A 13,542-nucleotide genomic window follows, 5' to 3' on the forward strand; every position below is an offset into this window, starting at 1 on the left:
GCCCCTTGCCACTCTTGAACCTGTCTCAATGAAAATGTCTGGCACTGAGAAACAGACAGGGGCTTTCTTTGCATACACGGGATTCATCCTTCCTCGCCACAAACCTATCTACTTTGAATGGGGCATCTGGATACATAGACCTTTTAATGGAATAGCGATGTTTTATTTACCTGCCGTTCAGCTATTTCATCCCAAAATTGTTCACAACAGTCAGATTTAATTACAACCTGCCTCTGTCAGAACAGTGCACTTCACGAGTCAGCAATTGGTTGCAAAGTGCTTGGCAGTGTCCTGCAGCTGTGATAATTTCTTTCCAGCAAACGTTTTGACACTTAAGTTGCTTGTTAGCTGCTTGAGAAGCATTAAAGGATTATCAATGGAGATTCATCACAATCTACTTGTAGCTTCTCATATTCAGGTTCGTGCAAATTCTGTGTTTTCCTGCATGAACGCAATTATTGACTTATTAATTTTGTTGGAAAATTAATGTGTTTCACACATTTTAATAGAAACCAAAATGAAGCCAAAATTTTTAAAAAATTAGTGTTTGCATTGAAATCTATATTAATTAGTCATCGCAGAAAAGATCCTTTGGCCCATCGAGTCTGTGCCGACAATAACTACGCCCAATAGCGCGCTAATCCCAATCACCAGTACTTGCCTCATATCCTTGATAATGTCAGTTTAATTTCCCTGTCAAACAATGTCTTTCTAATGCTGGATTTAACAGATTTTGTTATTGATTTACTAGCTGAGAGGTAATTAATAGTGAACAGTGAAAGGAAAACAATATTGTTAATGCTTTTAATTTCATCCACCATATGCTATATTTTGACTGGCTGCAAGTCATCTAATAGGAGCATTTGGGGATCCCGAAAATGTTGTCCAGTCCTTAACATGAATTAAAGTACCACAGGCCAACGGCAGCTCTGTCAGCACAATTGTATTTCCTTTGTGCATGAATATGCTCAATATCTGAAGGAGGTCATTGAGATTTCCAGTCTGGCTACAGAAAAACGAACACGCCACATTTTTCGTTTGCAAATAGAGGGCTGGATTCTCCGTTCTGGATACTTTGTGTTCCCACCAGCAGAAAATCAGTGCATTGGCGCGAGGAGTGGTGCCAAGTGAGATTCGCTCTCCGTTACCTTGCTAATATATGCATGGAGGAGAGCTCGCCGTATTGCAACAGAGGTCTGGTGGTAGGCCCCCTCCCCAAACAACACAAATCCTGACCCCCGACCCCCCCCCCCCTCCCGACAGGGAAGTAGGGTTAACATCTCTCCTCCACCACAGGAATAATGGGCCACCGCCTCACAGCATGCACGTAGCTGGGTTACTCCCCTCACCAACCCCCCACCATCAGACCCCCCCATCAGACCCACCCATCAGACCCACCCCATCATATCCCGCATCAGAGAACTGCAACAGAGACCCTCACACGAGACCCCATCAGTCACCCCCGCCTGGTTGGATTGTTGATCTGTCTTTCACTTCATGCTTGAATACATTTCCAGTGCCCTGCTTTAATACGAACTGCAATGTTTATAAACACTCTTGCGATGATTGATAGCTCCTCACCACATCACAAGCAGCTTAGTGCTTTATGCTGTTAAAAATAAGAAGTGAAAGCACTTAGCTGCTTTCGATGTGGTAAGGAACTGTCAATCATAGCAAGAATGTTCATAAACAATGTAGTTAGCATCAAAGCAGGGTACTTGAGATGCCTTCAAGCATGAAGGGAAAGATAGATCAACAATCCACCAAACAGCTAGCTCTGGAATAATAAAACTGTTAATCACTGGTTAATGCAATGTATTGCTGTGTGAACATGAATGGAAGATTTGCATTTCAAAGATTGTCAAGGGATTTGGAGCCAATTGACATGTATTTGGCTTTCGAGGAAGCCTCTGACACTTGTGAAAGCTGCAGCTTTAGCAACTTTTGCCTGAGGCAGCGGAGTTTAGGGAAGGGTTAATAAAAATACAATGATTATTTATGCTACTGTCTGGATTGCTCTTCAGCTTTCAGGCAAGGATGACTGATGGGGATCTCTGTTGTGGGTCTCTGATGTGGGGGGTCTGATGGGGGCTGAGGGGACGGTCTGATCGGGTCTCTGATGAGATGTCAGGGGGGAGAACAGGGTGGCAGGATTTGCATTGAGGGTGATGGGCGCCTACTGATGGACTTTGGAGGGCATCTCAGTTATGCTCTGACCCCCTTGACACACTGCAGGGCCCACTGCGTCAGGGCCACACTTGGACAAACCTACACCAAATCCTGCCCAGTGGATTTCCCGCTGTGGGAGCAGTGCATAATTCCATGGGTGGGGGGGGGTGGGGTGGGGTGGGGGGCAGCACGGGGTGGGGGGGGGGTGGAGATTCGGGCTTCTGCCCATTAATTCTCCCACCGGCGCAAGGCATGTAGATCGCCACAGATGGCATGTGCTTTCAACATCAGCATTACTTTTGTTTTTGCTAAATAGCCTTCCACTCTGTTCTGACGGGCGTTAAAGACTCCACAATACTTTGGGAAGATCAAGGAGCTCTTTCAGTGACCTAATCAATATTCTTTCCTCAACCAAAGCTGCGGGGAAATAGAAGACAAATTGACTGGTCTGTCACCTTGTTGCTTTTTCTGGCATGTTACTGTTCAAAAAAAATCATTGACATATTTGCCTGCCAAACAACAGTCAATGTTCTCATGTGGACAAAAAGTCTATTTATTGTGTGAAGTGCTGTGAAATACTTGCAATGTAATATGGTGTTCTATACGTGCAAGAAATGCTGGCACTCCACAAACTGGAAAGTCATTCATAGCATGTTAATGCACTGTCTTGTCCTGACACAGTAGGCAAATGAACTGCTGTTTGAACCACCATGCATGGTGTCTGTGATTTATTACTGTATAGGGTTTCTACTCTGTACACTACATGGATCAATACTTTCTTCTATATGTGAGCACCATGCTTTTTGTTACCAAGCATAAAACACTTTACTTCAAATACTGGTGTGAAAATATTGGCAAATATTTGCTCCATAAGAAATAAAGTGATCCCATTTACTCATTATTTACAGTCTATAATGACTGGTCTTTCCTGTTAATCACTGTACAATATCTGTCAGAAAGGTTGTGGTAATTGTGTTACAATCATTAACACTTCTGAATGAACATCATTTCACACTAGTTGTCTGGAGATCACTATTTGTGTGATGTGTTAGGCAGGTTGGTTCGATGTGGACTACACTCAATGCAGGGAAGTTAGAAACAGACGTCAACACAGGAGAAGATCCAACACTGTTTTATTCAACTAGATAAACTGCTGTACATATTTAGCTGTGGGTCAACACTATGCAGATCTGACTAGTGACCTTGTAGTAGCCTGACCAGACTTACTAGCTACCGCATGGTGTTTGTGCTTGCTAGCTCGTGGACTCTGACTGTCTCAGTAGCTGGGTCCCGAGAGAGCGGGAAACCTAGTGCCCTCTGGCTTTATAGTGGTTGTGTCCTGTCTGGTGATTGGCTGTGCTGTGTTGTATGCTTACTGGCCATCCTTTGTTTTTGAGTTAAATAAATACTGAGGCATGTATGCCTGACTACATTCAAACGGTGATTGAACAAACGTATATACATGGGAAGGTGTCGATAGTGCAGAAACATGGCAAACTAAGCAATATTTACAGGAGTTAAGTCGATGGATTCAGTCACAAAAATTTACAAAAGTTAAGTCTACAGATTCAGTCTTTGTGGCAGGCAACAAATTCTTGTCAATCGCCGCAGAGGTGGATCAGGAGCCGCCTGCACGTGGAGAGGTGGGATCGCTGCCACTGCGGTGGTCGCGTGGCCGGCAGGATTGCTGGCAGATCGGTGGGCTCGTGACAGGGTACGGCCGGTGGAAGCATGATAGCCGGCGGAGCACTGAGGTCAGGTGGTGGGCGTGGAACTCTTCGCAATGCCCGTCTGTTGCGCCATGGCAGGGAGCCATCAGCCATACGAACAACGAAAGACCTCGGGGCAACTTGTTTGACAACCAACAACTGTGGCTGACCAACCGCCCTCAGGCAGCTGGACGCGAACATGATCGGCTGGAGCCAGCTCAGGTAAATCCGTGGCATGAGCATTATATGTGGCCTTCTGTTGGGCCCGGGACTGCTGCACTTTTTGTAGGAGCGTGAGGTCGTCAAGGTCTGGAACATGGATGGCTGGAACTGGTCCTCAGAGTGCGATTCATGAGCATCTGCGCTGGAGACAACCCAGTGGACATTGGGGCTGCCCTGTATGCCAGCATTGCCAGGTTGAAGTCGGAGCCTGAGTCTGCAGTTTTGCACAGCAACCACTTGACAATATGGACCCCTTTCTCGGCCTTCCCGTTTGATTGCGGGTAGTGGGGACTGGAGGTAACGTGATGGAAGTTGTAGGATTGTGCAAAATCAGACCATTCTTGGCTGTAAAAGCATGGACCGTTGTCGCTCATTACCGTGTGCGGTATCCCGTGCCTGGTGGACGTTTCTGTGCAGGCTTTGATGACCGCCTTCGACATGAGGTCGGACAGTTTCACCACTTCTGGGTAACTGGAGAAGTAGTTGACCAGGAGTACGTAGTAACGTCCCTTGGCATGAAAAAGGTCGACACCTACTTTGGACCACGGAGAGGTTACGATCTCGTGCTGTTGCAGTGTTTCCTTGGGTTGAGCCGGTTGAAACTTCTTCTGACAGGTGGGGCAGTTGAGGACCGTGTTGGCAATATCCTGGTTAATGCCCGGCCAGTAAACCGCCTCCCGAGCTCTGCGTCGGCATTTCTCGACTCCAAGGTGACCCTCATGGAGTTGACCCAGCACCAGAGCCTGCATGCTTTGAGGAATAACAATCCTGTCGAGTTTCAGAAGGATTCCCTCCACAACCGTCAGCTCGTCTTTAACATTGAAGAATTGGGGACATTGGCCCTTCTGCCAGCCATGGGTAAGGTGCTGCATCACATGCTGCAGTAAAGGATCCTTGGCCGTTTCCTCACAAATTTGGACCACTCGTTCGTCAGAGGCTGGTAGGTTGGTGGCACACAAATTACACTTGTGCTTCTATGTGGCAGATGAAGTCACCTTGTTCACACGGTGTGGTGATGGACCAGGATAGGGCATCTACAATGATCAGCTCATTGCCTAGTTGCGTAGACAAGTTCGAAGTCATAGCGGCGGAGTCGAAGAAGTATTCGCTGTAACCGAGGTGTCATGTCATTTAAATCCTTCTGGGTTATGTGGACTAGAAGCCTGTGGTCTCTTTCCACTGTGAATTTCAGCAGGCCGTAAACTTAGTCATGAAACTTGACAATCCTGTCAGGAGACCCAGACACTCCTTTTCGATTTGGGCATACCGTTGATCAGTGGGCGTCATGGCCCTGGAGGCATAGGCCACTGGAGCCCAGGACGAGGAGTCATCTCGCTGGAGGAGCACCACCCCAATGCCATCCTGGCTTGCATCAGTTGATATCTTGGTTTCCTTGGTTGGGTCGAAGAACGCTAGAACTGAGGCTGTGGTGAGCTTTGCCTTCAGCTCACGCCATTCCGCTTCATGTGTGGGCAGCCACCGGAATTCCGTTGACTACTTGACGAGATGGTGGAGGGCCGTGGTGTGGGATGCCATATTGGGAATGAATTTCCCGAGAAAGTTGATCATCCCGAGGAAGGGGAGGACCGCCTTCTTGTCCTCCGGGGTCTTCATGGCGTTGATCGCCGAGACCTTGTCAGCATCTGGCCGCACACCCTGCCACGAGATGTGGTCGCCTAGAAACTTTATATCAGATTGACCAAATGAGCACTTGGCCCTGATGAGCTGGAGACCATGTTCATGAATTTGCTGGAAGACCTACTTGAGGCGAGCGAAGTGTTCCTGGGGCGTTGTGGACCAGATGATCACGTCGTCCACATATACGCGTACCCCTTCGATGCGCTCCATCAACTGCTCCATGATGCGATGAAACACTTTGGAGGCAGATATGATACCGAAAGGCATGCGGTTGTAACAGTAGCGGCCGAACGGGGTGTTGAACGTGCACAGCTTGCAACTGGACATGTCCAGCTTTATTTGCCAAAAACCCCAGGAGCGTCCAGCTTAGTGAAGAATTTGGCATGATCCATCTCACTGGTTAACTCTTCACGCTTCGGGATCGGGGAGTGCTCCCGCGTGATGTTACGGTTCAGATCCTTGGGATCAATGCAAATGCGGAGCTCCCCTGATGGCTTCTTAATGCAGACCATGGAGCTGACCCAGTCTGTTGGTTCCGTGACCTTCGAGATGATGCCCTGGTCTTGGAGGTCGTGTAGTTGCTTTTTCAGATGATCCTTGAGGGGTGCCAGCACCCGGCGTGGTGCATGGATTACAGGGGTGGCGTTCGGCTTGAGAATTATTTTGTATCGGTCTGGGCGCGTGCCCATTCCATCGAATTCACTGTGGTACTGCGTGATAATGTCGTCTATGTCGGCTTGCAACTTTCCATCAGGCGAGGCCGTCGTCGGTGACGATGACATGTGTGGACTCGCTGAACCAGGTTCTGGATCTTGCAGGCGCGAGCAGCGAGCAAGGACACCCTGTCAGGCCTGACGATTTCAAATCGTAACATTGCCTTGATCGCCTTGTTGGATACCCCGAGTTGACACGAGCCACTAGCAGCTCTGGCATTGCCATTGTAGTCAAGGAGCTGGCAGGACGGTGGAAGAATGCTTGGTCGGGCCCGGATGGTGTCGAGGTCGGATTGTGAGATGAGGTTCGCAGACGTGCTGGTGTCCAGTTTAATTCGGATGCGAGCCTTGTTAACTGTGAGGACAGCACACTACTCGTCGTCGGGATACACAATGAGGATCGAGAGGCGTTGCGCAGGTGTGGTGGAGGCCAGCTCATGTGTGGTTATGATGCCCACCCGATATGGAGACTTGAGGCAGTCAGCATCAGGGTCCGTTGGGCTGTCAGGTTCAGAATCTGGCATGCCTTGTGTATTGAGCGGATACTTCTGCGGCGCAGCTGGGATCGCTGGCTGCTTAGCGGTGGAGCGGATCTGCAGAGGGCTGCGTAGTGGCCAAGCTTGCCACACTGGAGACATCGGTGTCCTCTTGCCGGACATTGACGCTTTAAGTGGGCGGAGCCACAATTCGGACACGTCATGACGCTGACGTCAGCGCGATCCGTGCGCCATCGCGCATGCGCAGTGCGGTCGGCCAACGTACGCACCTGCGCAGTCGGGTTTTCGGTCTCGTCGTCCACTCGGTCGTGGCGTGCATGCGCAGGGATCAGAGAAAAGTGCGCGAAATGGCCACTATCCTCGATGCTCAGGCCCTGCATCTGTGCAATGGCCTGCACCCTTTCTGCCTCGTGGGAGGCCAGCTTTGCAGTTTCTGCCACCCTGATGTGGGAGTAACAATTCTTGGCATGCTCATGGACAACTCACGTCTCAATAGCGACAGAGAGGGTCAACTGTTTGATTTTAAGGAGTTGCTGCCACAGGGAAATGAAATGAAAATCGATTATTGTCACAAGTAGGCTTCAAATGAAGTTACTGTGAAAAGCCTCTAGTCGCCACATTCCAGCGCCTGTTCAGGGAGGCTGGTATGGGAATTGAACCGTGTTGCTGGCCTGTCTTGGTCTGCTTTCAAAGCCAGCGATTTAGTCCAGTGTGCTAAACCTGAGTCGGAGTGGACCCCGAAAATGATCTGATATTCAGCTGTGGGTCGACACTATACCGATCTGACTAGTGACCTTGTAGTAGCCTGACCAGACTTACTAGCTACCGCATGGTGTTTGTGCTTGCTAGCTCGTGGACTCTGACTGTCTCAGTAGCTGGGTCCCGAGAGAGCGGGAAACCTAGTGCCCTCTGACTTTATAGTGGTCGTGTACTGTCTGGTGATTGGCTGTGCTGTGTTGTATGCTTACTGGTTATCCTGTGTGTCAATCACTACCTGTCTGCATCTCATTATACACATGAGTGGATATTATGACACTGTCCTCATCACAATAGCCATGATGACAAGAGGCAAACACAATTAAACTGCATTCTATCACAATGTCCCATATATTTGTTACCATTTAAAGCAAACAGATATATGGTGGGGGAGCGTGTACTCTCTGCAGTAGCATTACATAGTGGACGTAAGGCTTTCAAACTTCATTCTTATTGATTTAGACACACAGTAACACATAGTAGCCACAACATGGAAGCAGACCAGTTTAGCTAACTTGGCTTGACAGCTGGTTTGTGATGCTGCAGAACAATGCCAGCAGCGTGGGGTCAATTCCTGTACAAGCTGAGGTTATTCATGAAGGCCCCCGCCTTCCCAACCCTTCCCCTCACCTGAGGTGTGGTGATCCCCAGGTTAAATCACCACCAGGTCAATTCTCTCCCTCAAAGGGGAAAGCAGCCTATGGTCATCTGTGACTATGGTGACTTTGCCTTTACCTAGACCATTTGTCATCGCCAGTTCACAACAGCATTTACTGCCCATGCTGATTGAATCATAATTATCTGCCTTGTAGCCATATCCTTTCCTTCTTTAATCTACCCAATCTCATCTTCAATGTTGAAATTACATGTGCCTGCACCATGAAACCTGAAAGTGAATTCCACAGTCCCACAACTTTTTGCGCAAAGAAAGTTTTCCTACCTTTTTCTAAATATCTTTAATCTTGGATCTATCAGGTTATTCTTCCAATCTTTCTCACCGCATACCAGTCATAATTATCATCAATCTGCATCATACCTCAAATGTGCTGAAGCTTAATGTGTGTCCGAGAAGAAAACTAGCAAACGGTCAAAATTTGAGATGAAGGTGGGAGTGTTGGAAGTGAACAGTATATCTGCCAAGTTGCAGAGATTGGTTCTTTTTTTGTTGGAACCTTCCAATCAGAACCCATGTAGATTTGAAGATGTGATCTGAACTCAGAATGAAATGGCTGCTTTAATTAATTCTCATACAGCCCTGAAGTTATCCATGCTTGAGGGCTATGCTAATGCATTATGCATAGCCAAGGGACAGAGAGATGAGAGGAGTCACATGCCTCCAGACAATGAAGAGCTAGCAAAGACTGCAGAGCATGTGATGGGAAATAGAATGCCTTTCTGCTCATTCTTCTCACTTGCCCATTGTTCCATGAGTTTGAGTAAAGGAACCCACTGCAGCAAAGCAACCACTTTTTATGGATGGCATCCTTACTGGAATGACGTGTCAGGGAGCCATGAGATATATTTCATTTCACATGTTTTGATCCTTTCACGACAAATTCCTGGGCAAGGTCCTCAGGTTTTTTACCCTCCATTCCTTCTGTAGGAACTATCTTGGCATGAACCCCAATTTCTTCTGATTCCAAAAGGGATACCCCCAAATGGTTATGCTCAGGGTGAGGAGGGATGAATAGGCTCTCCATCTTTATTCAACCCCCTCAGTTGGTGGCAGCCAGGAAAATGTAAGAAGGATCCCTTCCCTCGTGGATACTCTTTTCCTGCCCAAATGTATTTATGTTTCAAAAGATCCAATTTAACCAGCCTTCGTTGAGTTAAAGAAAGAGTGGGTTTATTCGTTACTAAAATGGGAGAAGAAAATAATAATGTGACATACATGCACACAGGTTAAAATGAAGGCCGGGATTTCCAGCAGGATCTTCAGGTCCCACACAGTCAATGGGCATTTTCATAGCTCACCAGCCATGCCACCGGGGAACCCACTGCAGGGGGTCAACTTCAGCAGGAGCAGAAGATCCCACCAGTGGAGAGGGCTGCAAAATCCTGGCCACTGGATTCTTCAGGGTAGCTGAAAAGCTATCCGATTTCCCTTAGCTTGTGGCCTTTGCTGAACTTGCTCCCATCATCATCAGAGAGAGAGAAAGATCTCTTTTCCAGCAGTTAACTTTGCAGGGGTGATTGTCTGCTGCCTCTTCTCATTTCTGTGTCATACACTCTGACACGCCAGCACCAGTACACACCGAACAGTTCTGCGTCTAGCTTTTTAACCTCTGTATTCCTGGAGGGGCAAAACCATAAACTGGTCTGGGATATAATTTACAGGATGGTAGGAGTTTCCACTGAGATGGTAATTATCTCCACAGGAGATGAAAATTCAGTTTCTGCATCGCCTCTTCCTTTGAATTGTCACTGAAAAATGGTGTAACATTCCGTTGACCTTATTAGGGCTGAGTATAATCGACATCGGAATTCCAGCAAATGATTACGTTGCAATTTCAGCCAGTTCTGGCTTGTTTTACCTTTGTTTTTAAAAACACTGATCTTATGAAAAGTTCATTATATCCCGATGTATTTTGGGGCATGATCTATTGTCATGGCAGCTGATATATCTATTTGGTTACTGTTTGCAGTTTGATACTGTGCTTTGTGTATGCTGGGTCTCTGAGACAAGATGTAGTACAGAAAATGACAAAGATAATTACGTTGAAGATGTCCCAAAAAAGGTGGGGCGGGGAGCTGGGGTGGGTGGTGGAGGCAGGACCTAACCCCTTTTTGTGGTATTCTCTCTCATAACGTTGGTTTACAGACGTTTACAGACCTAGGGTGAATGTTGGTGAATAGATGAATGGGTGAATGGGTGAATGAGTGAATCGGTAAGGGGGTCGGGTGGGTAGATAGGTAAAGTAAGTGCAACCTCCTGCTTAATTGTCTATTTATTTGACTTGAACCTGCCTGTTAGATTGACAAAGAAGGTTGAATCGTAACATTTGAATCTGTGAACATCCAGATTTCAAAACTGTTATAACCTGCCTAATTACTATTGGCTGAGGATTAATGGCAATCCCACAATCCTTAGTGAGTATGAGCTTCCCCAATGAGGGGGGCGGAGAAATCATTGGCAGAGTCACCAGCATAAATAGAGCTGGCCAGCTAGAGAGGAGTGAGCAGCGGTGGAGTACATATATGTATATATATATATATATGCTGTTGTATATATGTAATTATAAATAAAGTTATTTCTTTCGAATTCTCCAAACTTGTGCTGGATTCTTCGAGGCCCTCACAAGTGGAAGTTTCTCAACTTGTTAACAAACCCTCAGTCCTAATCACCGCCCCACTCTATTCCACTCTGGGTACTCACTGTTGATGACATGTGCTCAAAGCAATTGTGAGCACATTGATTGACACTGTTTATTACCATAGGGAGAGATATGATAAAAAATCAGCCTAAAGGCAGTGGGGCTAGAACAGTTGCAATCTTCTCTAGAATCTATTGGCTCTCAAAAAAACTTTGCAGAAATGACAATGATGAAAACATTTTTTTTATTTTTAAAAGTATTTTCATGCAGGAGTCAGTCAGCAGCAGAAATTGCTGAAGTTCCAAAAATATTATGTCACGCCATGTTGACTGTAGATGCACAGTCATCACAGTAATCTTTTTTTGTGAAGTATTTATATTTGTATTGGTAAACATTAGAAATAAGGTATAGAAATAAGGTTTAAGTGGGTTTAATGTAATGTTTCTGTTCCTGGAAGAATAAAACCCATAGTTAGATTCATGTGGGACAAAGGTATGTTTTGGAGTTGGTTAAGTTCCAACTATGTTTTTATTCTGCTTAGAGAAGGCCACGGCGAGAAGGCCCGCAAAAGAATGCAGTGTTGCTTAGCAGCGAGGGCCTTGTAAGGTCGAGAAGGTTTCAAGTTTTAGTTTCAGCTGAATTTTTGGACAATTGGAGACAGGATTTCAGGGAGTGAACATATCTCAACTCTACCAGAAGAAAGACTGGAGAGGACGGGAGCTGCAAAGAGGCATGCTTCCTAAAGCACAAGTCACAGTCCAGATAACCAGGGAATTGGAACAAAGAGAGTGTTTCAGATGACTGGAGTTAAGAGACTGGAAGACTGAAAGAATTGTTCTGAAGAATTCAAGGAAGAGTAAACAAACTGCTCTGAGTTAACAAACTGGTCTGGAGGGTGTTAGCTATGCGGAGAGGCTGAATAGACTCGGACTGTTTTCATTAGAACGATGGAGATTCTGCGGTGACCTGATAGAGGTCTACAAGATTATGAGGAGCATGGATAGAGTAGATCGACAGGCACCCTTTCCCAGGGTGGAGGGATCAGTCACCAGCGAGCAGAGGTTTAAGGGGCAAAGTTTAGAGGCGATGTGCGAGGCATGTTTTTTACTCAGAGGGTGGTGAGTGCCTGGAACACATTGTCTGGGGAGGTTGTGGAAGCGGATAAATTAACAGCGTTCAAAAGGCATCTTGACAAGTACATGGATAGGATGGGTATGGTGGGATACGGCACAAGGAAGTGCTGAGGGTTTTGGCCAAGGGTGGTATCACGACCGGTACAGGCTTGGAGGGCCCAAGGGCCTGTTCCTGTGCTGCATTGTTCTGTGTTTTTTGTTCTTTGAGTTAAAAAGGCAATTGCAGCAACTGGATTTTTAAAATAATCTTTATTGTCACAAGTAGGCTGACATTAACACTGCAATTCTGTGGGACAGCAGACTTCAGAGGTAGATTAAACTATTGATGTAATTTTAATACAGCCTGGGAATCAGGGGTTAAAGCAATTGTGAGCTGTTTGCGCAGTCAAGACAAATAAATCTTAAAGGACGTGGTGTGAAATCCTGGGGCGGCACAGTGACACAAAGGTTATCACTGCTGCCTCACAATGCCAGGGACCAGGGTTCGATTCTGGCCCTGAGTGATGTGTGGAGTTTGCATGTTCTCCCCGTGTCTGTGTGGGTTTCCTTCGGGTGTTCTGGTTTCCTCCCACAGTCCAAAGATGTGCAGATTAGGTGGATTAGCTACGATCAAGGCACTGGATTACGGGGAAGTCGGGGGGGGGATGTGGGCCGAGGTAGAGTGCCCTTTCGGAGGTTTGATGGACCAGATGACCCCTGACTGCACTGTAGGGACTTAGTGGATTCTATGGATTTGCTGCTAAAAGTCCAGCTCCAGCTGATTAAGTCAACCCCAGTTTGACATTAATCAAAGTCATATAACAAAATTCTTTCATGGAATATAAGCACCACTGGCAATGCCGTCACTTGTTGTTCCTCCCTAATTGCCCTTGAGAAGGTATTACAATGACTTCCAACATTCCTCGTAACCTTTATTCCCAATTTTCAAATTCAATGCAGATTGAAAGGTTGAAGAGGTTGACCTTTCCAGAGGTCACCAGGTCACAGGTGCCATTTTTTTAGCCAATTCAATTCACTCCAAGTGACATGAAGAAACGGCTAAAGGCACTGCATGTTGCAACAGCTATGGGTCCTGAAAATGTTCCGGCAATAGTACTGAAGGTTTGTGCTCCAGAACTTGCCGCACCTCTAGCCAAGCTATCCCAGTACAACTCCAACAATGGCATCTACTCAGCAATGTGGAAAATTATCCAGGAATGTCCTGCCCATAAAAATCAGGACAAACCCAACCTGACCAGTCAGTATACTCTCGATCATCTGTAAAGTGATGGAAATAGTCATCAACAGCACTATCATACGGCACTTGCTTAGCAATAACGTGCTGTCATGCGAGAGTGCCTTTAAGAACTGGATGTTTAAGCAATGTACCTTTAAGAAAACAGTGATGTCAT

General features: G+C 46.6%; 1 protein-coding gene across 22 annotated transcripts in view; it reads left to right on the forward strand.

Moving 5' to 3' along the window:
- The window catches only part of LOC140429166 (teneurin-3), a 3,593,949-nt gene that overhangs the window by 1,633,847 nt on the left and 1,946,560 nt on the right, over positions 1-13,542 (forward strand). The gene's annotated exons all lie outside the window — the stretch shown is intronic.

Source organism: Scyliorhinus torazame, chromosome 9 (assembly GCF_047496885.1).
Source record: "Scyliorhinus torazame isolate Kashiwa2021f chromosome 9, sScyTor2.1, whole genome shotgun sequence".
Lineage (NCBI taxonomy): Eukaryota > Metazoa > Chordata > Chondrichthyes > Carcharhiniformes > Scyliorhinidae > Scyliorhinus > Scyliorhinus torazame.